Source organism: Sminthopsis crassicaudata, chromosome 2 (assembly GCF_048593235.1).
Source record: "Sminthopsis crassicaudata isolate SCR6 chromosome 2, ASM4859323v1, whole genome shotgun sequence".
Classification (NCBI taxonomy): Eukaryota; Metazoa; Chordata; class Mammalia; order Dasyuromorphia; family Dasyuridae; genus Sminthopsis; species Sminthopsis crassicaudata.
The window spans coordinates 161,568,550-161,591,949 of record NC_133618.1 but is presented as its reverse complement, the minus strand read 5'-3'; the positions used below and the strand labels follow the sequence as shown (position 1 = coordinate 161,591,949).

Sequence of the window (23,400 nt, the reverse complement as noted above, 5' to 3'; positions counted from 1 at the left end):
CTAAGCCAGTCATATAAGCATATCCCATGTTAAAAAAAAAAAAAAAGCATAAAAGGCCCCTCCTTTTATTCTTTTTTTAAATTTGATTTTTTTAAAGGATCAGTATTAGATGAAAATCTGCATCCTAGTAATTCAAAAACAGATTTGTAGATCATAAGAGTTTAGTAGAAATGCATGCATTACATAATTGCATCAAGACTAAGGCTATAATGAATAAACAATAAAGGAAGTACTAGATTACTCTCAAGCCTCCTAGGCTCAGTCTGAAAGCAGTTTCTCTAGTCTAACTTATAAATCTTCCAAGAACAATGGAAGGCAAGATGGGAAGCTGTTTCTTCTACTCATTCACCCCCACCAAGAACTCTGTGGACAGCATGACAGACATCATTGGCAGACCTTCAGCCAACCCTCATGGCTCATCTTTCACCTACATTCCTTTGAGACATAACTCAAACCCCAGTCTCTCAAACTCACTCTTCTCTTCCCAAAGACAATAGATTGGTCCCTTCAGCTCACTCTACCACATCCAAATACACAATGCTCCTCACAACTTGGATGAGCACATAGTCATCAACTATAATCATTCCAGTGAAATGATAAACTTCCACATTTTGTCAATTTACCTGCCTAGAACATAAGTAAGATCCTCTAACTACTATCATCTAAACTTCTATAAGCCAAATTGTACCACCCTTAGGACTTCTGGACTTTTCCATCCAATTTACACCAGAACTGTCTTATATCTTGTCTTCCAAATAAAATGTGAGGTTCTTGAGAGCAAAGACTTTTGACCTTTCTACTTATATCCCTAGCCCTTAGCACAATGCTTGGCATGTAGTAAGAGCTTAACAAAGGCTTTTTCACTTATTCACATCTTTTTTATTTATAAAGTATTTTCCTCAATATAACTCTGCAATGCCCATAGATAGTATAAATATTATTTACAGTTAATAGATGACAAAATGAAGAGGTTAAATGGACTATCCAAAGTCATATGGCAAGTTGTAAATCATTGCCAGAATCATTTCCTGAGTGAAGCTCTTTCCACTAAAGCATGCTGTCATACTTAAATCACAATAATGACCCACCCTGACTAAAATAAATAAATAAATAAAGGCATTTCAGAAAAGTGAACAAGAAAATGGAAAATATAGCAACTTAAAGTAATCCAATTTGACAAGTTCCAAAAAGATCCAAAAGAAAACTATCAATATCTTACAATAAGAAAACTTACATGTTTCCATGTTTTTCAGGTAGCAACTTCAATTAATCAGAAACTTCTACTCTTCAAAGGCAATACTTAAATGAAACAAAGCTTAAAACTTCTTAGTTGTATTTGAACCACCTTCTAACTTAAAGAGAAAATTACAAATCTAAAAAGAGATGATACTCAAAAATCCCATTATGAATCTCAAGCTTTCAAATAGATATGATATTCCAAAGTGAAGGCAGATATTTAAATTTAAGGTGAGGAAAAAAATTTGGTATGGCTGTGTCTAAGAAATAAATCAGCCAAACAAAAAGCCTTAATTAAAAGCTTGCTTATATTTGCAGGTAGGGTAGCTAGGTAGAGCAGTGTACAGAGCACTAAGCCTAAAGTCAGGAAGACATCCTCCTGAGTTCAAATACAGCCTCAGACACTAGATATGTGATCCTGGATAGCTAACAAAATCCTGTTTGTCTTAGTTTTCTCATCTGTAAAATGAGTTGGAGAAGGAAATGGCAAAACCCACTTAACATCTTTGCCAAGAAAAACTCCTATGGAATTAAAAAAAAAACTGGGCAAAACTGAATAACAAACTAATATGCCAGGCATCTACTAAGTGCTGGCACTCAGCACAGAGAGGTAAGAATAGTCCCTGTTCCCAAGGAGCTCACACTCTAATTTACTGTGTCGGAAAATGACTTATCAGGCCCTACATTTTTGGAAAATCACTTTGTCAAGTATATGGGAAGAAATAATGGAGAGGTAAGAGATTTGAGGCAAGGAAACAATTTAGAAAACTCATAATAGACCAGGCAAAAGAAAGAGGAAGGCCTGAACATGGGTGGCAATTGTGTGAGTGGAAATAAAGAAGTGTATAGGAGAGATACTGTAAAGGTAGAAATAGCAAGATTTGGCAGTGGGGTAGATATGTGATGTGAGAGTGAGGAGTGGAAATCAACTAATTCAATACAATTTGGAGAGAAAACTGATAGATGTTTCTTTAAGGATTTCTAGTGAAGAAAAGAATCACTTGTGAGTGCACTATACTAAAATTTTCTCATATCTGACTCCAAGCTGTTGTTTTTTTACTCAAATTTATGGTCAAGAGAAAATATGAAGTTGACCCTTTAAAAAAACCATATTCACATTGCCTATTTCATTTGGCCCTTCTCAAAAACTCTTTGATGAGTGAATCCCACTGACAAAACTGTTTCTTCCGAAATAGAACTTAAGCCTTAAGCATCAATTAGTTTATTTATGAATGATCAAGATTTACTCTACTTCAAGCATGTTATTTTTATCATATGCCATAAGTTAAAGGAAATCTATTTTATGGAGTTAAGATTGTATTGTTAACATAATTGTAGGTATGTGTTAAAAGGAAACAAGCATTACAGCTTCCCTAGTGTCTCCTTTTTTTTTCCCCCCTTTTTTCTGAGGCTAGGGTTAAGTGACTTGCCCAGAGTCACACAGCTAGGAAGTGTTAAGTGTCTGAGACCAGATTTGAACTCAGGTCCTCCTGAATTCAAGGCTGGTGCTCTATCCACTGCGCCACCTAGCGGCCCCTCTAGTGTCTCCTTTTGACAAAAATGCTTTCACATGCATTATTCTTTTTAGCTTTACCTAAAGAGAAGCAGTTACCCTGTATCCAGAAAGTATCCAAGACTCTTAACTTAGATCAGGACTTTATCAGGAGATGTAATAAGAAATTAGATGAGGAATAGAATTAGAAAAGTATTTTAATATACCTTTACTCCCATCACATGACCTTGTCAACTCTGAGCTGTTTTTATCACTGACCTTTTCATCATACTCCAAATTCAAAGGAATCCTTTGATAGAAAAATGTGAGGGGGTTGGCAGCATAATATAAAGGACCTTTGTAAAGCTCTGCCACCTACCTCAAAAAGTAAAACAATTACTAAATTTTTTTAATCTATCAATGGGAGACTTCATTGATTTCTACAAACTATAAATTTTTTTCCAGTTATGAATGTTGTTTTAATGATTCTTTGCTTTAAATTAAATTTAAAATATTAAGTACCACCAGAAATCAAAAATATGTTTCAGTAAAACAAATGTGTGCACAATAATAGTTATTCAAAATTCAGAGAAATGGAAGAGTAGAGAAGGTGGGGATGAGAGTGGTAATATTTAACAAAATTGCACATTTATATTTCAAGATGCCAGACAGAATAATAGAGTGGAAAAGACACTAGTCTTAGAGTCAGAAAACCTCACTACTTAACAACACAGTGAAGCAAAGTCACTGATCTAACATCTCTGGGCTTAAGTTACTTCTGCCAAATGAGGTTGACTTTAGGAAGACTGTAAGGTCCTCCTTTCAAACTCTAACTACTAGTCTCAAAATATCAGCAGCAGAAGGTTGGGGAATGATTTGGGAAGAATCGCCAGTCATAAAACAATATTTTAAAAGCAAAGGTATGTTACAATCTGCACTAGTAGGAAGGTACTCTCATGAATGAAATCACCAATCCTTGAAATACTGAATTGTCTACTTCATAAAGTTGTTTTAAGAATCAAATGGCACAGTATACTTTGTAACTGCAAAAGGTTATAAACATAAGCTAGCAGTAGGAGTTCTTCTAGAGTACAACTACGTGGAAGACAGATGAGTTGTGCTGGCTACCATAAAAGATATACATCACAATTCACTGGTTGTGAAGTCCTCACTCAAACAGACCAGATGTCCAATCTAAGGTTTCTATTTGACTAAGATACCACTGAGCTAGACATCATCCTGGATCAACACACCTTTTTCTATATATTTTTCCTCAACTTCTTTGTATAAGGAGATATTTGGAGTTCACACAAAAATAAAATTACAATGAAGAAGAAAGGAAAGGAAACTTTTAACTATTTACACATGCTTTTTATCTATGACATACATATGCCTCCTGTCTTTTCCACAAACTACTACTTGGTTCAAAAGACATTTATTTAAATTTACATTTAAGTTTCTTTTCTAATGTCACCAAATATCTCCATTATTCTAAAACCACTATAGGATTTTCAACACCTTTAAAGGCTTTATAAAGATCATACAAAGAGCACCTACTCCATACCAGGCAATATGCCAAGTGTTAGAGTTACAAAGAAAAAAAAAATAATTAGGTGCTGCTCTCAAGAAGCTCACATTTTGGTCAAAGGATATGAACAGGCAATTCTCAGACAAAGAAATTGAAACTATTTCTAGCCATATGAAAAGATGCTCCAAGTCATAAGTAATCAGAGAAATGCAAATCAATGCAACTATGAGTTACCACTACACACCTGTCAGATTGGCTAGAATGCAAGGGAAAGATAATGCAGAATGTTGGAGGGGATGTGGGAAAACAGGGACAGTGATACATTGTTGGTGGAAGTATGAATACATCCAGCCATTCTGGAGAGCAATTTGGAACTATGCTCAAAGAGTTATCAAACTGTGCATAGCCCTTTGCAGCATTACTACTGGGTTTATATTCCAAAGAGATCTTAAAGAAGGGAAAGGGACCTGTATGTGCAAGAATGTTTGTGCCAGCCCTCTTTGTAATGGCCAGAAACTGGAAACTACGTGGATGTCCATCAATTGGAGAATGGCTGAATAAATTGTGGTATACAAATATTATGGAATATTATTGCTGTAAGAAATGACCAACAGGATGATTTCAGAAAGGCCTGGAGAAATTTACATGAACTGCTGCTGAGTGAAAGCAGGACTAGGAGATCATTATATAATTCAACAACAATGATCAATTCTGATGGACAAGGCCCTCTCCAACAATGAGATGAGACAAATCAGTTCCAAGAGAGCAGTAATGAACTGAACCAGCTACACCCAGTGAAAGAACTCTGGGAGTTGATTATGAACCACTATATAGAATTCCCAATCCCTATATTTTTGTCTTCCTGCATGTTTGACTTCCTTCACAGGCTAATTGTACACTGTTTCAACGTCCGATTCTTTTTATACAGCAAAATAACTGTTTGGACATTTATACATATATTGTATTTAACTTATGCTTTCATATATTTAACATGTATTGGTTAACCTGCCATCAGGGGGAAGGGGTGGGGGGGGAAGGAGGGAAAAAGTTGAAACAAAAGGTTTTGCAATTGTCAATGCTGGAAAATGCATAAAATCTCTGTAAAAATAAAAATAAATAAATAAATAAAAGCTCACATTTTACTGGAAAAAACAATATGTACAAATAAGCAACTCAAAATGATTTTTTGGGGGGAAATGCAATATTACACATATACATTAAGTATATGGTAAGGGAAGGGATCAGTAGAGACTTCTATTAGGTAGTCACACGAGAAGAATTTGGAATGCTACTCAGAACTCCAAGAGAAGGTAAAACTTAAGTGAGATGGGAAAGTATGCCAGGGATGGGGATTAATCTGTGTGGTCAGATACAGAAAACTACACATAGAGAATACCAAGTAAACCAGTCTGGAAAGAACATAAGCATGTGAGGCAATGTAATGGGAAATAAGTCCCATTTTAGAGATAAGGAAACTGAGGCAGGGCTTGAACCTGAGGCTTTCCCAAATACAAATCCAGCACACTATCCATTACATCATGTTGATCCTACAGCAATAGGGAACCACTGAAGCTTCTTTAACAGCAGAATGGCATGGTCAGAACTGAACTTTAAAAAGCTCAACTTAGTAGCTATATAGAAGATGGACTGAAGTTTAGAGAGAACAGGGGCACAGGGGACCAATTAAGAGGCTACTTTAATAGTGAAGCAAGAAGTGATGAGTGCTAGAAATAGAGTGATGATTCAAGTGCAGAATATAGATTTTCATGGACACAGAATTAATTTTGCCAGCTTATTGGATATGGAAGGAAGGGAAAAAAAGGAAGACGAAGAGTCAAGGATGATTTTGAGGTTGTGACCCAGATTTGGGGGGACTAAAAAATTTTGGTTATGTTGAAAGAAATAAAGAATTCAGGAAGAGAGCTAATTTTGTTTTTGAGGGAGAGAAATAATAGATTCCATTCTGGATGTGGCAAGTCTTTTATGCATTAAAACAAAGTGATTTACCAAGTGAACTTGAATAAGCTATACCAATATTCAATATTGTTCTTAATATCATTTAATTTTTTTTTTTAAAGCAGACTTAAAATCAATTGAGTTGATGCACCCATTCTAGGAATCCACTAAGGTATTCAGCAACTGAAAACACCACAGTAAAGAATCAAGGATTATAGAATGTTTTATAAATAACAAAGCACTTTACACACATTACTTCAAAACCACCTTCTAAAAGCAGCTTGTAAGTTAAAGTCTGGAAGATTATCCCTAATTAGCAGGCAAAGAAACAGAAGCCCAACTGGTAACTGGCCTGTGTGGTTAAGGACTGCTTTTTTCCCATTTTTCTTTCACTGACTCTATGGGAGTCATTCACCTAATTGAAATCGAGATAGGTGTAGGAATAAGAAGAAAAGCAAAACCAAATTAAGGTCTCAATCATACACAGTATTAGAATCTCTTATCTTTCTATTCCTCCACAGCAGGACTTGGCAATAATCCTCAGCTCTTCCCTTTCTTTCAGTCCTTATTTCCAATCAGAGACCAAATCTTATTGATTCTTCACCTTACATTTCTTCCCTTCTGTCCCTTTACCTTCACCACTTGCACAAACAGCATCATGGTTCAAGCCATTAAAAACTTCTCACCTGTGAATGCAGTAGCTATCTTAGACCTAACTGGTGTCCCTGCTTTTAGTTTACCCCCTTTCCAATCTATTCTCCTTCATAGTTGCCCCATTTAGGTAGCTGCCAAAATCATCTACCTACAATTCAGGTCTAATCATTTCACTATTCTACTCAAGAAATTTCAATGGCTCATTGTATCGAGGACAGGGTTTCTTTATATGGAATTCAGAGACTTCCAAGGAGTCCTTGAACAAATTTGAGGGAACTCATGAAAATAAATGAGAAAGATAATTACATCTTTATTTTCACTATTTACAACTAAAATTTAGTATTTTCTTCCATTATGAATATTAAAAAATATATCCTGAGAAGAGATACATAGGCTTCACCAAAACGTTAAAGGGATTCATGATGCAAAAATAGGTCAACTCTACTTTTGGACAGCTCTGATATATTAACAAGTTTTTTATTATATTATGCCTGGAATTTGCCTCTTGCCAACTTGAACACTCTTGATTCTGTCCTGTGGTTAAACCAAGAAAATAGCCTTCAAATACACAACTTTGGCTGACAAACTCCTGCATCCAATCTTTTCATCTCCAGGCAAATTATTCCCAGTTTATTCAAGAGATTCTCATATTGCCAAGCTCTCAAGGTCTTCACCATCCTGGCTGCTTTCCTTTGGACATTCTCCAAATCATCAATCATCAAATTTCTTCCAGGGTGAGTCATGTAAATCAGAGGTCTCCAAACTTTTAGATTATGAACCCCTAGCTGTAAAAATTTTACAGGTATGTAATATTGTACTAATATTATGTATATTATAAAACACAAAAACAGACGTTTTAAAACAATGAAAAACATTTTATTATTTCTTTACAATTAAAAAAATTTGTTTCTTGAGAACAACATGATTGCATATTTAATTGGTCTTAGAAAATGTCCCATGCACCTTCTAGGGGACAGGGTAAACTTATAATAATTGTTCCCTTCCACATTCTTTATGATGGAGACATTTTGGGCTATTTATTCTATACAAAACATGCCATCTCCCTTTTTTCTGCCTTTATTCTGTCTGATCCCAATACTTAAAATGCATATCCTCCTCACCTGTGCCTTCTACAATTCTTCAAGACTCAGTTGTAGCCCTTAATAGCTGCTTATATTTTCCCCTCAAAGGACTCCCTCCTTCTGCTCGGTAGGCATCTGGTATATACATATTTATGTATATGTTGTTTCCCCATTAGACTAGCCCCTAGAGAGAAAGTACTATTTTAAACTTTTTTTTGGTATTCCCAGCACTTACAGTACTTGGTACACACTAAATGCTTAACAAACGTTGTTGCTTGAGCGAAATGTCTTTCATAAAACACAAGGGCACTTAGAACTGAATCCAAATTACTCCAGATGCAGCATGCCCAGGGCAGAGTTCAACAAAACTATCACCTGGACAGGGTGTTTGTCATAATACAGTCCAAAATTGCTTTGGTTTTCTTGGCTTTTGACTCATACTGAGTTTGTAGTTTACTAAAAATCCCGGAAATTTTACAAACTGCTGTCTAAGTCTTCCCCATTTGGGATTAAAAAAAAAAAAAAAAAAAAAAAAAAAACTTCACAGGTGCAAGTCTAAGACTTCACATTTACCCCTATTAAATTTCACCTCATTAGATTCAGCTCAATATTTTAGCTTATCAAGATCTTCCTGAATCTTGACTGTCAGCCCAGTCAGTGGCCTAGTCTTCCCTCCCTGCTTTGTTTCAACCCCAAAATTGGTAAACATTCTTTGTTGTATTCTTCACTGAACAGTTCTAGATACCAGATAAATATCTGGTCATATGTCAGCTGTTTATTATCTGTATTTATTCTTCATCTATATGTCTTCTATGTTGCTATATGTCAGTGGTGTTTGTTTTAACTCATAAGCCCCTAAAAGGGTAATAACTCACATTTCTAAAACTTATTTAAGGTTCTCATCAATCAACAAATATTTATTAAGCATCTATTATGTGCCAGGCATTATATTAAGCACTGATAAAAGTACAAATAATGAAACAATCATTACTTAACAAAAGGCTTACATTCAAATGGGAGAAACAAGCACATGAAAGAAAAATACAGAATAAATATTAAAGTGAATAATGATAAACATACAAAGCCATTAAAATACCATTAAAAGTCAGGTAAAGAGAAAATACTAGCATTTGAGGGGGATCATGAAAAAGCTGACAAAGAAAATGTGTGAGTTCTGTGTTAAAGGACCTCTATGAGGTGATAAGGAAGTTGTACGTTCAGGCATGGGAGTACTAAGGAACATCATGGATCAAAGTTGGCAGTAGGATATTCTAGAAAATATGACAGCAAAACAGATACTTTGACAAGTCTGACGAAACTGAAAAGGCTTCTTCAAAATCAGATTTGTGGAATGACTATGTTTTTTGAGCCTCAGCCTAGCTAAGACTGGAGAGGCCCACTGATACCATGTGATGAGTCCTTTGGGCTTCAACAGATCAACAAGATGAGGGGCAGTGACCTGCGTCCCTAGAGGTAGAATATTTGCATGGATAAAATAAAATTCTTCAAGTGTTGTCTTTTAATCATTTATATAGCACTATATGATGGCAAATATTTCACAATTACCCTGTAGCGTAGCTTGTGCAAATATGTTTATTCCTTTCTGTTCTGAGGTGGAAACAAATTCATGAGATTAAATGATCTGTCTTTATTCACATCATCAGTAGAAACAGAGAGCTAAAGAGGACTTATAAAACTCCTCTTTTTTTACAGAGGAGATAACTGAGGCAATAACTGACACAAAACAATTTAAAGTTTTACAAAGATGTCTTAACATGCATTTTCTCATCTGATCTTTTTAACCACTAGTGAGCTAAGTTCTACAGTTATTACCTTCAGTTTACAGATGAGGAAATTGAAACTCAGAAAGGCCAGTGATAATAAGTGTATATACTAGAACCAGGGTTTTCCAAAATCCAAATTCAACAGCATTCTTTCCATTAACCTGTACTGCCTCAGTGGCACTAATGGTAATTAAAGCAATGGTTTGTTTCTTTATTTTTTTCCTTTTTAAGCAGTAATGCTTTACTCCAAAAATGTCTAAGAGATTTTAAATGTATAAAGAGACAAGAGACACTATGCTTCAGTCAATAAGTAGAAGACCTAAGTTCAAGTTCCACACTTGACACACAGCGACTTTGTGACCCCAGGTAAATAATCTAATCTCTAAGATTATGTATTATAGAGCAGGTGTAGTTCTGCATTAGCAGGAGTGTCTTGTCTTCAGAGAACTCCTTATAACAATAAAATCATTAATCCAAAAAAGAATATGGTATCTAAAAATCTGATTCTTATACTACCCTTTGCTTTTCACTGTTTGCCTGGCTTGCTTCCTACTTAAACCTGAATCCCAAGCACCCAGATTAATGTCTGGCACAAAGTAGGAACTTAATATATTCTAATTGATTGCTTTATGTTCAGGATTTTTGCAAAAACAAATACAAATATTAGCTTGTCTCAGAACAAGTGGAATTGCATGTTAACAATTGTTTAGTCATTAATACTTTCAAACAGAAGGTTTTCAAAAAGAAAGCAAAGTAACTAGACACCTTAAGGGATTCCATTCTGAATTATATTGATTCAATTCTGAATTATAATTCTGATCTGGGGCAGGAAAAGGGAGGGAGTAAGCATTTATAAAGTGCCTACTATGTGCCAGTCATTGTGCTAAATGCTTTTTACAAATATTATTTTATTTGATTCTTACAACAAACTCTGTGAGGTATGAACTATTATTATTATTATTATTACCAGTTTTAACAGTTGAACAAACTGAGGAAAACAGAAATTAAGTAACCTGCCCAGGGATACACAACTGCTAAGTGTCAGACAATGGTCAGGAGTTCTATTCACTCACTCTACCACTAGCTGTCAATATTCCACTTTATCTAATTCCCAGCTCCTTAAAAGTGTTTTGATAGAAGTATTATGCAGCCTTGGAATCCTGATATGGAATCCATATCCTGGTCATTTTAGTCTAAATGTTTCAAATCAGCAGTTCTCCAAGTGTAGTCAAGGGTCTTGAGTATCCCTAATATCTTATGGGGGGTTTTCAATGTAAAAATTATTTTTATGATGACTCTAAGATATTTTTATTTGTAATGTCATAAATATCAAGGGGGAGAAGTCCTCAATAATTTTTAAGAGTATAAAGAGATCTTAAGCCAAAAAAGTTTAGAATTGCTGATTTAGTTTAAAAGAATAGTTGAAAAGTTAAAAAAGAATTATTCAGGATCCTCAAAATTTTTGAAGGAATCTCATTAGGCAGAATAAACCAATATCTCAAGTAGGCAACTTACATTCCACAATTTAAGTTAACTTTATCATTATTACAGGCTGTCCAAACAAGGTTCATTTCAAAAAGAGGTAATTGCTCAAATGTGACTTTAGATATACTTAATGCTTTTGATTTACTTAAAACAATTATCCTCTCTCCCTAAAACAATCCCAGCTTGACACTTGTCCTTACAACTGCTTACTCTGTTTATAGAATGTCAGATTATCAGTGGCAACTACAGAGAAGGAATTGGCTCAAACATAAAGCCTTGCAAAGAATCCTTAGTGACTAGCAAATAACCTAGACCCCACTCCCCTCCTTGACAACATACATACCCACTAGGAAAGCTTCTCCTCTGTGCAACCTGGTATCACCCTTCCTGGAGTAGGCATGAGGCCAAAATTCAAGCAAACTTAGTCAGAAAGATAGGGAAAGGAGGGAAGCCAAGAAGTTCTGAGACACAGATACATTTTCAGTATGTTGTGTGTATTTAGACCAGATTTTCTATTTCTTCTCTTTGGGAACTCTTAGCAGGAGAGTTACTTCTACCAAAACAGACTGGCACAGTATAGTTTTAGAGAGTTGTCTAGGGGAGTGAGAGGTTAAGTAACTTGTCCAGAGGCACAGAGCCTAATACACATGTCAGAAGTAGAATAAGAATCCAAGTTTTCCTAACTCTGAGGTCAGGTTGTCTACTTAAAAAATCTTAAACCTTCCTTTCTAGGGTCCCTTGTAGTTTGAAGGCAGATCTACATCTTTTAAAACTTCTTTCAGAGTTTGGGATTATAAACTTAAGCCTGACTCAAAGTTTCAAAGTTCCAGAAAAAAGAAAGAAAAAAACAAATTTGGGGGTGGGGTGGAAGGAGGAGATGGTCCCAGACTAAGAAATTCTCCAGACTTCTGACTGGAATACAAGCTCACATATAACCTGGGGGGGGGGGTGGATGGCAAGTGGCCCAGGAGTTCCCTTTTTTCTACTCCCCTCTCTTCCAAAGGAAAGGAATAAAAAGTGAAAAATTGGAAAGTAAAGGAAGCAAAGGTGATTGGACTGGATCCAGGAGAAAATTCATTCAGTTTCATTTCCTAGGTACTGCACAAGCCTTCTTGGATCTTCTCCAAGTTATAATACTTTATTACATACATTTTATGAATTCCCAAAGCTTTGGCATACATTATCATCTGATCTGCATAACAACACAGTGAGGGCAGGCAGGGCAGATAATATCTTTTCCATTTTACAAGTAAGGAAACTGAGGTTTAAATTACTTGCTCAAGGTCACAGCAGCGCCCTTTTCAGTTCCAGCTTCTCCTAAGTGAAGCAGTCAGCGTCAGGGATAATTGTGCCTCACACAGAATGCATCTGGAGTGTGGAGAAGTCCCTGCATACACTCCTTAGGGGCAGTCAGAGTCAGCAAGTGGAAGGTTCCCAGGATAGGGGGTCAGGCACGGTTTAAGAGTGAGAACAATGAAGTTTTGATTATGTTTCAAGTATTCCTCTCCCTTCTGTCCATCTTGAAGGTCTTGGAATAGGAAAGGGAAGTGGCCCGGGCAGAACTAAGCAGTTATTTTATGTTCGGGTTTGGAGAGGGCCGAAGAGCACATCCCCTTATTGCACTAATCAGAAAACTGAGGTGCAGAAAGACTGCCACGGTCACACAAGCAGCGAGTGGCGGAGCCAGTGTGGGACACCAGGGCTTCATGGCTGTTTCCACTTACCGAAGCCCTGAATACAGCAGTCTGCCTAAGACACTGGGATAAGATGACCATTCATTAGAACCCGGCTGGGGAGCTTCCAGAGATCTCTAGTCCCACACAGCTTTAACACTGCCAGATCACTAACGGGTTCTCCGTAGTTATCATTTACTTATGTGCATTAAAAGGTGTTAGGGCAGGAGAGGAGAAGCTCTCCAGGAATTAGCACAGCTCCTGGCACAAAGTGAATACTCACTGAACACTTACTGACTTTCCTGGGCATCAACCAAAACCTTATCTCCAACTCTTTCTGCTGTTCTTACACACACACTTATTCACTTTTCCATTTCCTTAAGAGCCCAAGGGTGGGGGGAGGCCCTGAGATAAAGGGCTCCCTCCCCCAGATGCGCCGACCCCAGCCACCAGGGGGAGCAATACCAAGATGCCCCGGGCAACGGGGAGAGGGTAGGAAAAGTTGAAGGAGCTTAAGGCGGGACACCAGGAGCCAAGGCCGTGATTTCTAACTCGGCTCCTCGGCTTCTAGGGAACCCCCGCCCCCCACAGGCTGCTCCGATTACAGCTGCCCCACCCCCAGCTCCCCAACTCTAAGAAAATTGCAATAGGAATTAGCGGGTTGCCAGCAGAGTCTCTCATTCAAAGCCCCCGTCCCTCCCCCCTTCCGCCCCAGTCCCCACCTCATCCCCTCCCCTGCGCCCCCACCCCCCCATCCTGTCCCAGGACTCCGGAGTTAGGCAACGTCATCTTTACAGCCTCCCGAATTTAACTCTTTCCTCTTCCAGCTGTGAACGTGGCCCTCTGGGGGGCCGCCCACACAGAACCCCGGCCAACTTTTCTTCCTCAACTTCGGACCCGAGGAGCGGCGCTGGCCCGACGGCAAGATGCGGGGCCAGGGCTTCCCCGCGCCGGCAGCCGATGCAGGAGCAGCCGGGCTAAGACATTGGGTTTTTTTTTTTTAAGGAATTCGCCCCTGTCTCCCATCCCCTGGGCCCGCAGGGGTCTTCTCCCTCGCCCTTCTCCCCGGGGGCGGCCCGGAAAGGAGGAGAGGGATCTGGGAGAGGAAAAGTGAGCCGGGGGGGATCCCCAACTCATGTGCGCTGTACCCATCCCGAGCACCGCCGAGAAAGGGCGGGGAAAGCAGAGGCCGGGAGACGTGTCACTCCGGGCGGCCTGGGGGGCCAGCAGGGTAGTCCCGTGCCCCCTTCACTCCCTCACATCTCTCCGGGGGACATCCAGCAGACCACCCCGCCGAGGGCGCTCTGCTCCCCTTCCCGGAGTTAGGAACGCCCCCTCCCCAAGCTGAGGAGGAGGGAGCACAGCTGCCCCTAGACGGGGCGCCCCCTCCCCACAGGCCCGGGAGGATGGGGCAGAGACCCCTGCTCATAGCCAGGGAAGAAGCGCCGTCTCCCCGGGGCCAGCGAGGACAGGGCTCAGTCGCTTCTGGACCCGGCGCCTCCTCGCCACGGGCTGTGAGGAGGGGCACGGCCACTCCGAGGCGGAGAGCCCCTCTCCACAGCCACGGAGGAGGGCATGACCGCTCCGAGACGGGCCGGGGGGAGGGGAGGAATGGGTCCGCCAGGTCCGAGAAGCCCGGGAGCCGCCCGCCCCTCCCAGATCCCGGGGCTGACCGCAGGGTCGGGCTGCAGGAGCAGCAGCCGAACCCGGGGGGAAGTTTCCTACCTGCACTAGGAGAAGCCGGAATTAGGAAGAGGCGCCTCCGCCTAATGCTGCCAACGCCGCCGCCGCCGCCGGTCACGGGAAAAGAAGCCCCGACGAGGAGGAGCCGGCGCCGGCCACTCGCTCCAGCCCTGAGAAGGAAGGCAGCTCCGCCTGCCGCTCGAGCGCCCCGCAGTGCCCGCTGCACGCCCGCCGCCGCCGCCGCCGCCGCCGCCGCCTCCCCAGACTTCCCCGCTCCCAGCTGCACGCCAGTCAGGTCCCGTCCCGGCGCTGCGTGCGTGTGTGTGTGTGTGTGTGTGTGTGTGTGTATACGTATGTATGTATGTGTGTGTGGTGTGTGTGGAGTCGTGGCACTTTCCTGCCTCGGAGCTGGCGAACGCCCCCTGCCCCCCCCCTCCGCCTCCGCCGCCGTCGCCGCCGCCGGATCGCCGCCTCCTGCGTTCCGCCCCCTCCCCTCCACCCAGGACCAGCCATTCATCGGCCGGCCCGCGCCCATTGGCCGCCGGCCCGCCACTTCCGCCGGCCGCCGGCCACTCAGAGAGCCGGCAGCTGGAGCCGAACGGGCCGCAGGCCACGACTATTGGACGGAGAGGAGGGTTTCCCCCAGCGGCCAATGGGAGCGGGGAAGAGCCGCGAGAAGAGGCGAGGAGGGAGAGGAAAAATGGGAGGGAGCGTAGGGGAGCAAGCTACCCCAGGCAGTAGGGCCCCGGGTGCAAAGGCGCCGAGGGGAAGAGGGCGGGAGTGGGAGCCAAAGTGCATCCGTCCGGCGTCACCCCCGGCACCCTCGTGCTCCGGGACGGGAACGCCGACCTGCTCCCAGCCATGGCCTGGCGCCGGCTTAGCCCGAGTAGGGCCGGGGGCCTGCAGGGAGCAAGCCTTTTCTCCTTGCTTCCCCCAGCCCGAAGAAGCCGCTGACCTCGGTCCTCGGCAGCCCCTCTGGGGAGCCGCGATGGTAGCGGACTTGGGGCGGTGCCCCACAGCGCCCCCACGAGGCAGTGGTTCCCGAGCGTGTCCCCCTGCACCACACATCCCTAGCGTGGAAAGCGCTATTCAACGGGATAAAACTCCCCAGAAAAGTGGCACCCCCTCTCCCTCCTCCCCCCAGGGAAGACTGAGTCTCGTCTTGGTGTAAGACGCTGTGCCCGCTGCCCAGGGTTTGGGAAAGTTCACAAAGGACCACCTGCCTTCGTGGGGCTTGCGGTCGAAATGATGGAGAATTCCCCAGGACAAATGTGATTGGTTGTCCCAGAAAGTGCGGAAGGAATTAGGCCAAGGAATAGTACTCCCATTTTAGAGATGAGCAAACCAAGGCAGGATGTGACTGCATCTTACGTGAAGTGCTTTGCAAACCGGCTCCTACACTACACTGCTTATTCTAGGTCAGTACCTAAATGCCAGTGTCCGCCGCGCACCAGGAGCCAGCCGCTTCCCCCAAGGTAAAAAAGAGTGCTACGTGTTCGTGCTTTCCACAGGGCCCCTGGCACAGGGCTGAGAAAGCTTAGTGCTTAATGAAGGTCGTTGGTTGGGTTTTAAAAGCAGAACTGATCCCTTTAGACTTTGAAGTCTTTCAGTTAAAATAATCTCAGGCCTGTTTTCTAATCTCACTTTATCGATTGTGTCCTCACATGAAGCACTTCGATTTTAGCCGTCACCTAGCTGAGCAACCCCCGGCCTTCAGAAAAAGCTTGTCGTGCAAAGATCCCAAGATGTACGTCTCACCGTCTCTAGCTCCTCTACATTCTTTTTCTTTCTTGAATACTGCCTGATCTATTTCCTTTTAACATATTCTTCGGGATCACTCGTTATCATACAAGTTGTGGAAAATATAATTGCCCCTGGGAAGCAGAGAAGGGTGGAGTTGACAATGCGGTAGTGCACGGCTGTTTTTAATTTTAGCACTGATTCCTGTTGGTTCCGGTCAATTATTAGTTTTCAGTTTTCATTCTTGTCTCGTTCCTTCCTCTCCACACCCTACAACCTAAAAGGGGGATAGACGTAGGCCCACCGCTAGAGCCGGGTAAATGGTCTTGGATGTATCACCAACGGGTAGAAACTTGAGCAAGTCATCATCTGTGCATAAACTTGGGGACCCACCTAAATGCTCACCCACTGGAGAGAACGCTAGATAACAATCACGTATGGTTATATTGGCTTATATTTCCAAGGCTAATAATAAATTATCAAAATCTTGAGACGCGGAGAAACTCTTTTGTTGTTAAGTCTGGTCCAACTAACTCTTCGCGTCTTCATTTGGGGTTTTCTTGGCAAAGATGCCAGAATCGTTTGCCATTTCCTTCTCCAAGTCATTTTACAAATGAAGAAACTAGACAAATCAGAGTAAGTGACTTGCTCTCTTCCTGGTCCTACTCTGATTTCCATTTCTATTACACCCCACTTCCAAGTCCTGGCTCCTTACATATCTATAAAAGTAAGTGTCTCAATGCCTGAGGCAGGATTTGAACTTGTTTGCCTGATGCTCTATCCCCTGTACCACCTTGCTTAGCCCATGAAACTCCACTAGGTATGAATTCAGAAGCCTATTACTCAAGACCAAGATCTTATTATGAACAAGTTGAAATAAGTTTTCAATCAGTCCATCAGTGAGCATTTATTAAGTGCCTACTATGTGCCCTCTGTTTGATGAAATAGTTATCTAAGCCAAAAGGAAACACAATGACAGTAAATGATAGGTCTACTGTAGCTTTCCCAATGACCTATCCAAGGAAACATTTTATTGGTCTGCCAATCTGGACAGAATGCTGGACTTGGGAAATCCTGAATTTTAATTATGTCTCAGATATTTATTGGCTATGTGTCCATGCACACATTACTTAATCTCTCTGAGCTTCTTCATTTGCGAAGTAGAGATGAAATTGCAATGCATACCTCACAGAATTTTTGTAAAGCTCAAATGAAAGGAGTTTGCAAAGCTCAGTGACATACAGTATATAAATGACACCTCTCTATTATTATTATTACTTTCATCAAAAGTCCTAGTTCTTAAAACCTGCAAACTTAAAAAATATATATATTCTCCCTTTCTCCTATCATCTTGATTTTCTCTTCTATCATAATTCCCTTCCTGGCCCTGGCTTCCTACACATATATAAAAACAAAAATAATAAAATAATTATAGCTTTCTTTTACTGAATCATCCTTCATTTCCCAACACCCAAATGTGGCTATATCCCAAGGCTGTTTTTGAATTGTTTCAATTACGAAAGTCAATTCATTTAGGATTTTCTTGATAAAAAATATTAATTGCCATTACCTCCTCCAGCTCATTTTATGATAAGAAGCCGTGGTAAACAGTTAAGTATTTAAAGCCTTTTCACAAGTGGGCTTCAAACTACCTTTACAGCTCTGTTAAGCATCTATTCCATCTATTCCTTGCTGTTTTCTCACACATGACATTATCTCCTATCTCAGAACATTTGTATTAGTTAACTCTCATACCTCTAATGATAACCCTCCTCACCTCAATCTCTTAGAATCCCTTATTTACTTCAAAACTTAGTCACCTAACATCAATCTTTTTCTGATCCCAGCCTTATTCCCCAAATTCCTTGTATTGTGTATACAAATTTGTGTGTACTTATTTAAATACTTGCTGTTTTCCTGGTAGAATGTAAGCTCTTTGAGGGCAGGAATTTGTTTCATTTGTGTCTTCCTGTCACCAGCACCTGTCATAAAATTGGTACTTCTTGATTGATTAATGTAATTAGCAATAATAATAATAATAATAATGATTGACATTTATTTAGTACTTTACTGTTTGTAAGGCATTTTAAACATATTATCTCTACTCCAATTGCATTTTGGATTGGAAAACACCTGGCCATTTAGCAAACCTGAATTCTTAAATTATTGGTTTCCATGGCAGATGGCCTTTGCAAAAGATGAGATATCTACCTTTGCAAGGTGGGTACAAATAGTAGCTAGGATTAGGGCAAATGATTTACACAATTGTGAACCATTATTGACATTGCTGTTGCCCCTCCTTTTGAAATTACATATGACAAATTAAATCCCAGAAGAAAAGAAGACAGACCAATGGAGAAAAGAACATTTACAAAAGATTTCTTACTCTGAGAAAACCTTTCTTTCTCTCTCTGTTTCCCCGATGCCTACACAACATTTCTCTTTTTCATCTTGTAGACAAGTCCACAGGGAATGAGTTATTATTTCTAAGTAAAAGAATAACTCCAGAGAATTCTGTTTGGCCTAAGGTGTCAAAACAGGACTAGATGCCTTAATGGTCATACCTTTATTTCATTTTAGCTTCCAAGCTGAAATAAGATCTTGGGTTCATTCTATTGTGAAAAGAGATTTGTGGTCAAATGATCCAAATTCAAAGCCAGGTTCATTACATATTGCCTCTAGAGTTTTAGATAAATCATTTAATTTCTCTAAGCCTCAATTATCTCATCTCAGTTCTATTAGATAACTTGGAAGGGCCTATTAGCTTTAAATTCTATGATGTATTTCCACTCTTTGGCTCCAGAATCATCCAAAGCAAATAGATATTGGTACCTTCTTTAAGAGTCCCAGAGATGACATTCCTTTGACTTCCACCTATATCTTAATGCAGTTCTCAAAGTGGGGCCCAAGAATCCCTAAGAATCATGGAACCCGTTTAGAGGTGATCTATAAGATCAAAAGTATTTTCATAAAAAATTATATATTTCAAAATTAAATATTTTAATGATTAATATAGTAACCCATATAAAATTTATTTGGGGAGTCCCTCCAAATGTTTAAGAGTATTAAAAGAAGGGGAGCCAAAATAGCAGAGTAGAGACTAACACCTAACTGAACATTCCAAACAACTTTAAAATAATTCCTTAAATCAAATTTGGAGCGGTAGAGCCAACAAAAGGTCAGAGGGAGACGTTTTTCCAGCCTAAGACAAATTAGGAAATCTGTAGAAAAGGTATCTAATTCCAAGATGGGCATAGACAAGAATATACAAGAGCAAAATAGAAGCAACAGGAGTAGACCCTGGCAAAAACCAGGAAAGTAGCAGCAATAGTAATAGCAGCAACATTGGGAGTTCTCGGGATACCTTCTCTTAGGGTTGGTAAGGAGGTTAGAAAATTGTTCAGAAAAAGATTACAGGTGATCTTTTCTTGGCACTGGTGCAGCTGATAATGACTGACAACTTTATTGCCCATAAACAATTCTAGGTCCCAGTTAAGGGCAGAGAGGACAAGAGAGCAAGCAGAGACTCTGGTCACAGTTCCAAAACCAAGAGGGACAGAAGACCTTCCTGGGAAAAAATCATCACATATGTCAAGTGAGCAGTGACCACACCTTTCCCAAAATAACAACACCTTGGAAAAACACCTTAGGACAGTGCCTCTCTGCCCTGAGGTGAGCAGAGATCAAATTTACCATAAAATTAAAAATGAAGAAATAAGCTGAGGAAATAAGAAAACAAAAAAAAAAAAAAAAGGACTTGACCTTAAAAAACTACTATGGTGGCAGGGAAGACAAAGACAAACTTGTGAAAAAATAATGTAAAAACAACTAGAAGCAAAGCCTCAAAGAAAAACACTAATTGGGCCTAAGGCCAACAAGAATTCCTGGAAGAATAGAAAAAAGAGCTAAGAGTGGTAGAGAAAAAATTGGAAAAATAAATGAGTGGTACAAGAAAATTATGAAAAGAGAAGTCATAGTTTAGTAAAAGAGACACAAAAAATGCTAAAGAATATCATATCTTAAAAAACAGAATTGGCCTAATTGTAAAAGTGACACAAAAATTTATTGAAGAACTTAAAAAGCAGATTTGGCCAAATTGAAAAAAAAAAAAAAAAAAAAGAGGCACAAAAAAATCACTGAATAAAATAATTTTGTAAAAATTAGAATTGCAGCTGGAAGCTAATGATTTCATGAGATATCAAGAAACAATAAAACAAAGTCAAAAGAATAGAAAAATAGATCAATAGGAGATAATAAAGACTACTGGATTGCCTGAATGGCATCATAAAAAAAAAAAAAAAAAAAAAAAAAAAGGCCTAGAAATCACTTCTGAAGAAATTATAAAGGAAACCTACCCTGATATAGATATGTAGATCCAGAGGATAAAATAAAATTTGAAAGAATCCACCAGTCACTTCTTGAAAGAGAGCTGAAAATAATAATTCTCAGGAATACTATAGCCAAATTTCAGAGCTTCCAGGTCAAGAAGAAAATATTACAAGCAATCAAATTAATTTTATTCAGATATCATGGAGCTTTAGTCAGGGCCATATGAGATTTAGCAACTTCCATATTAAAGGAATGCCTTAGGAAACATTATTAACAATAAGGCCAGGGGAGATTTTTAAAACCTTAAAAGTTGATGCTCTTAAAGTCTGCAGTCAATATGTCAGCAAATTTGGAAAACAGCAGTGGCCACTGGATTGAAAAAGATCATTTTACTTGATAGTGAAATACTGAAACTGAAACTTAAAATCTTTGGCCACATAATTAGAAAACTCATTGGAAAAGATCGTAATGCTGGGAAAGATTGAAGGCAAAGGAAAAGGGGATGGCAGAAGATGGATTAATAATGTTACAAAAGCACTGAATATAAGCTTGGGCAGACTCTAATAGATAGTGGAGGATTAAAAAAAAGGGCCTGGTGCACTATGGTTCAAGGGGTTTTAAAGAGTTGGACATGACTAAATAACAATAATCCATTAAAGGATTATAAACCTGACAAACCTGAGAATAATTCTTCAAGAGAGAATGGATATTTAATGAAATAGAGGACTTTCAAGAATTTTAATGAAAAGATCAGAGCTGAACAAAAAAATTTGACATTCAAACACAAGACTCCAGAGATGCATAAAAAGTTAAACATGGGAGAGTAATTATATGAGACTCAATAAAGTTTAACTGTTTACGTTCCTAAATGGGGAGATGATATACATCTGAAAAAGTTTCTCATTATTTGGACAGCTAGAAGGGGTCTATATAGAATAAGGGCATGAGTATGAGTTTATTATGTTGGGATGATCTAAAAAAAGAAAATGAAGAAGAGAGATGCACTGGAAGAAGGAAGAAGGGAGAGTTATAATGGGAAATTTTCCTTACATAAAAAAGCTCATAAAGAAGAGCTTTTATACTGGAGGAGAAAGTGAGGGTGGGAGAGTGGGGAGGTGGCCTTTTAATGTCTGAACCTCCCTCTCATCAGAATTGGTTCAAAAAGGAAGGAATATGTGTACATGGTCAGTAGGCTATAGAAATCTATCTTACCCAATATAGAATTAAGAGGGGAAGGGTATAAGAATAATAAAAGGATAATAAAAGATAAGTTAATTTAAGGAGACAGTGGTCAGAAGCAAAATAGACTTTTGAGGAAAGAGTAAAAAGAGAAAGAAAATGATAAACTCAAGAAAATAAGATGAAGGGAAATACAGTTATTAATCAGAATTAAGAATGTGAATGGGGTCAACTCATCCATAAAATTGAAGTAGATAGAATTCCTTAGAAACCAGAAATCAACATTATGTTGCTTATAACAGACACATTTGAAATAAAAAGGATACACAGAGAGTTAAAATATAGGGTTGGAGCAGAATTTATTATGCTTCAGCTGAAGTTAAAGAAAAAAAGATGGGGGAAGTAATCTTGATCTCAGACAAAGTAATTGCAAAGACAGACCTACTTAAAAGAAATTATCAGGGAAACTATTTTGCTAAAGATATGAGACAATGAAGCAGTGTCAAAAATTTTACAGCAAGTTTCTCTTATAAAGGTCTTGTTACTCAAATATATAGGGAACTGAAATCAAATTTATAAAAATAAAGAGTCATTCCCTCAATTGACAAATGATCAAAAGATATGAAAGAGTCTTCAAAAGAAGAAAACAAAGCTATTATCATGTGGGGGGAAAATGCTCTCAATTACTATTGATTATCAAGAGGTAAATTAAAACAACTCTGAGATACCACTTCACATCTATTAGAAATAACAAATTCTGGAGGGGATTAAGAAAAATAGATATACAAATGAATTGTTGGAATAGTGAACTGGTTCAACAGTTCTGGAAAACTATCTGAAACCTTGACAAAAGGATTATAAAATTGTGCATACTCTTTGATCAGACAATAACATCACTAGGTCTATAATTCAAAGAGAACAAATTAAAAGAGATAGCATATACAAAATAATTTATAGCAGCTTTTTTGTGGTAGCAAAGAATAGGAAATTGAAGAGATACTCATCAGTTGGGGAATGACTGGACAACTTGTGACATGATTGTGATAAAGTACTATTGTGCTAAAAGAGATGATGAGGGGGTGATTTTAGAAAAACGTGACAAGACTTACATAAACTGATGCAAAGTAAATTGTGAAGAACCAGGAGATCATTATATACAATAACAACAATGTTGGAATAATAATCAAATGTGAAAGACTTGGCTACTTTGATCAAGACAGTGATTCAAGATAATTCCAAATGACTCATGAGTTTAAAAAACAGCTATCCACCTCCGAAGATAGAACTGGCAAACCCTGAGTACAAATTGAAGTATATTTTTTCCATTTTCTTTTGCAATATGGCTAATATGGAAATATGTTTTGCATGATTTCACATGTATAATTGATATAGTGTTTGCCATCTCAGTAGGAAGGGAAGGAGTAGGAAAAAGGGAACTCTGAAACTCAAAATTTTAAAAAGAAAAGAATGCCAAAATTAAATAATTTTTTAAAACTAATATAAAGTGTTCTAAAACCAAAGAGTCTGAGAATTATTGGCCTAAACCAAGTCTTCATAATTTCACCTCTGGATTGTTTCA

General features: G+C 39.3%; 1 protein-coding gene across 3 annotated transcripts in view; it reads right to left on the bottom strand.

The window, feature by feature from the left end:
• Positions 1 to 14,751, bottom strand: part of RRBP1 (ribosome binding protein 1) — a 126,056-nt gene extending 111,305 nt beyond the window's left edge. For all 3 annotated transcript variants that reach the window (XM_074287806.1, XM_074287807.1, XM_074287808.1), the window contains exon 1: positions 14,616 to 14,751. The gene's annotated coding sequence lies outside the window, so the exon portion shown is untranslated. The remainder of the gene's footprint in view (positions 1 to 14,615) is intronic.
• Positions 14,752 to 23,400: the final 8,649 nt, after the last annotated feature.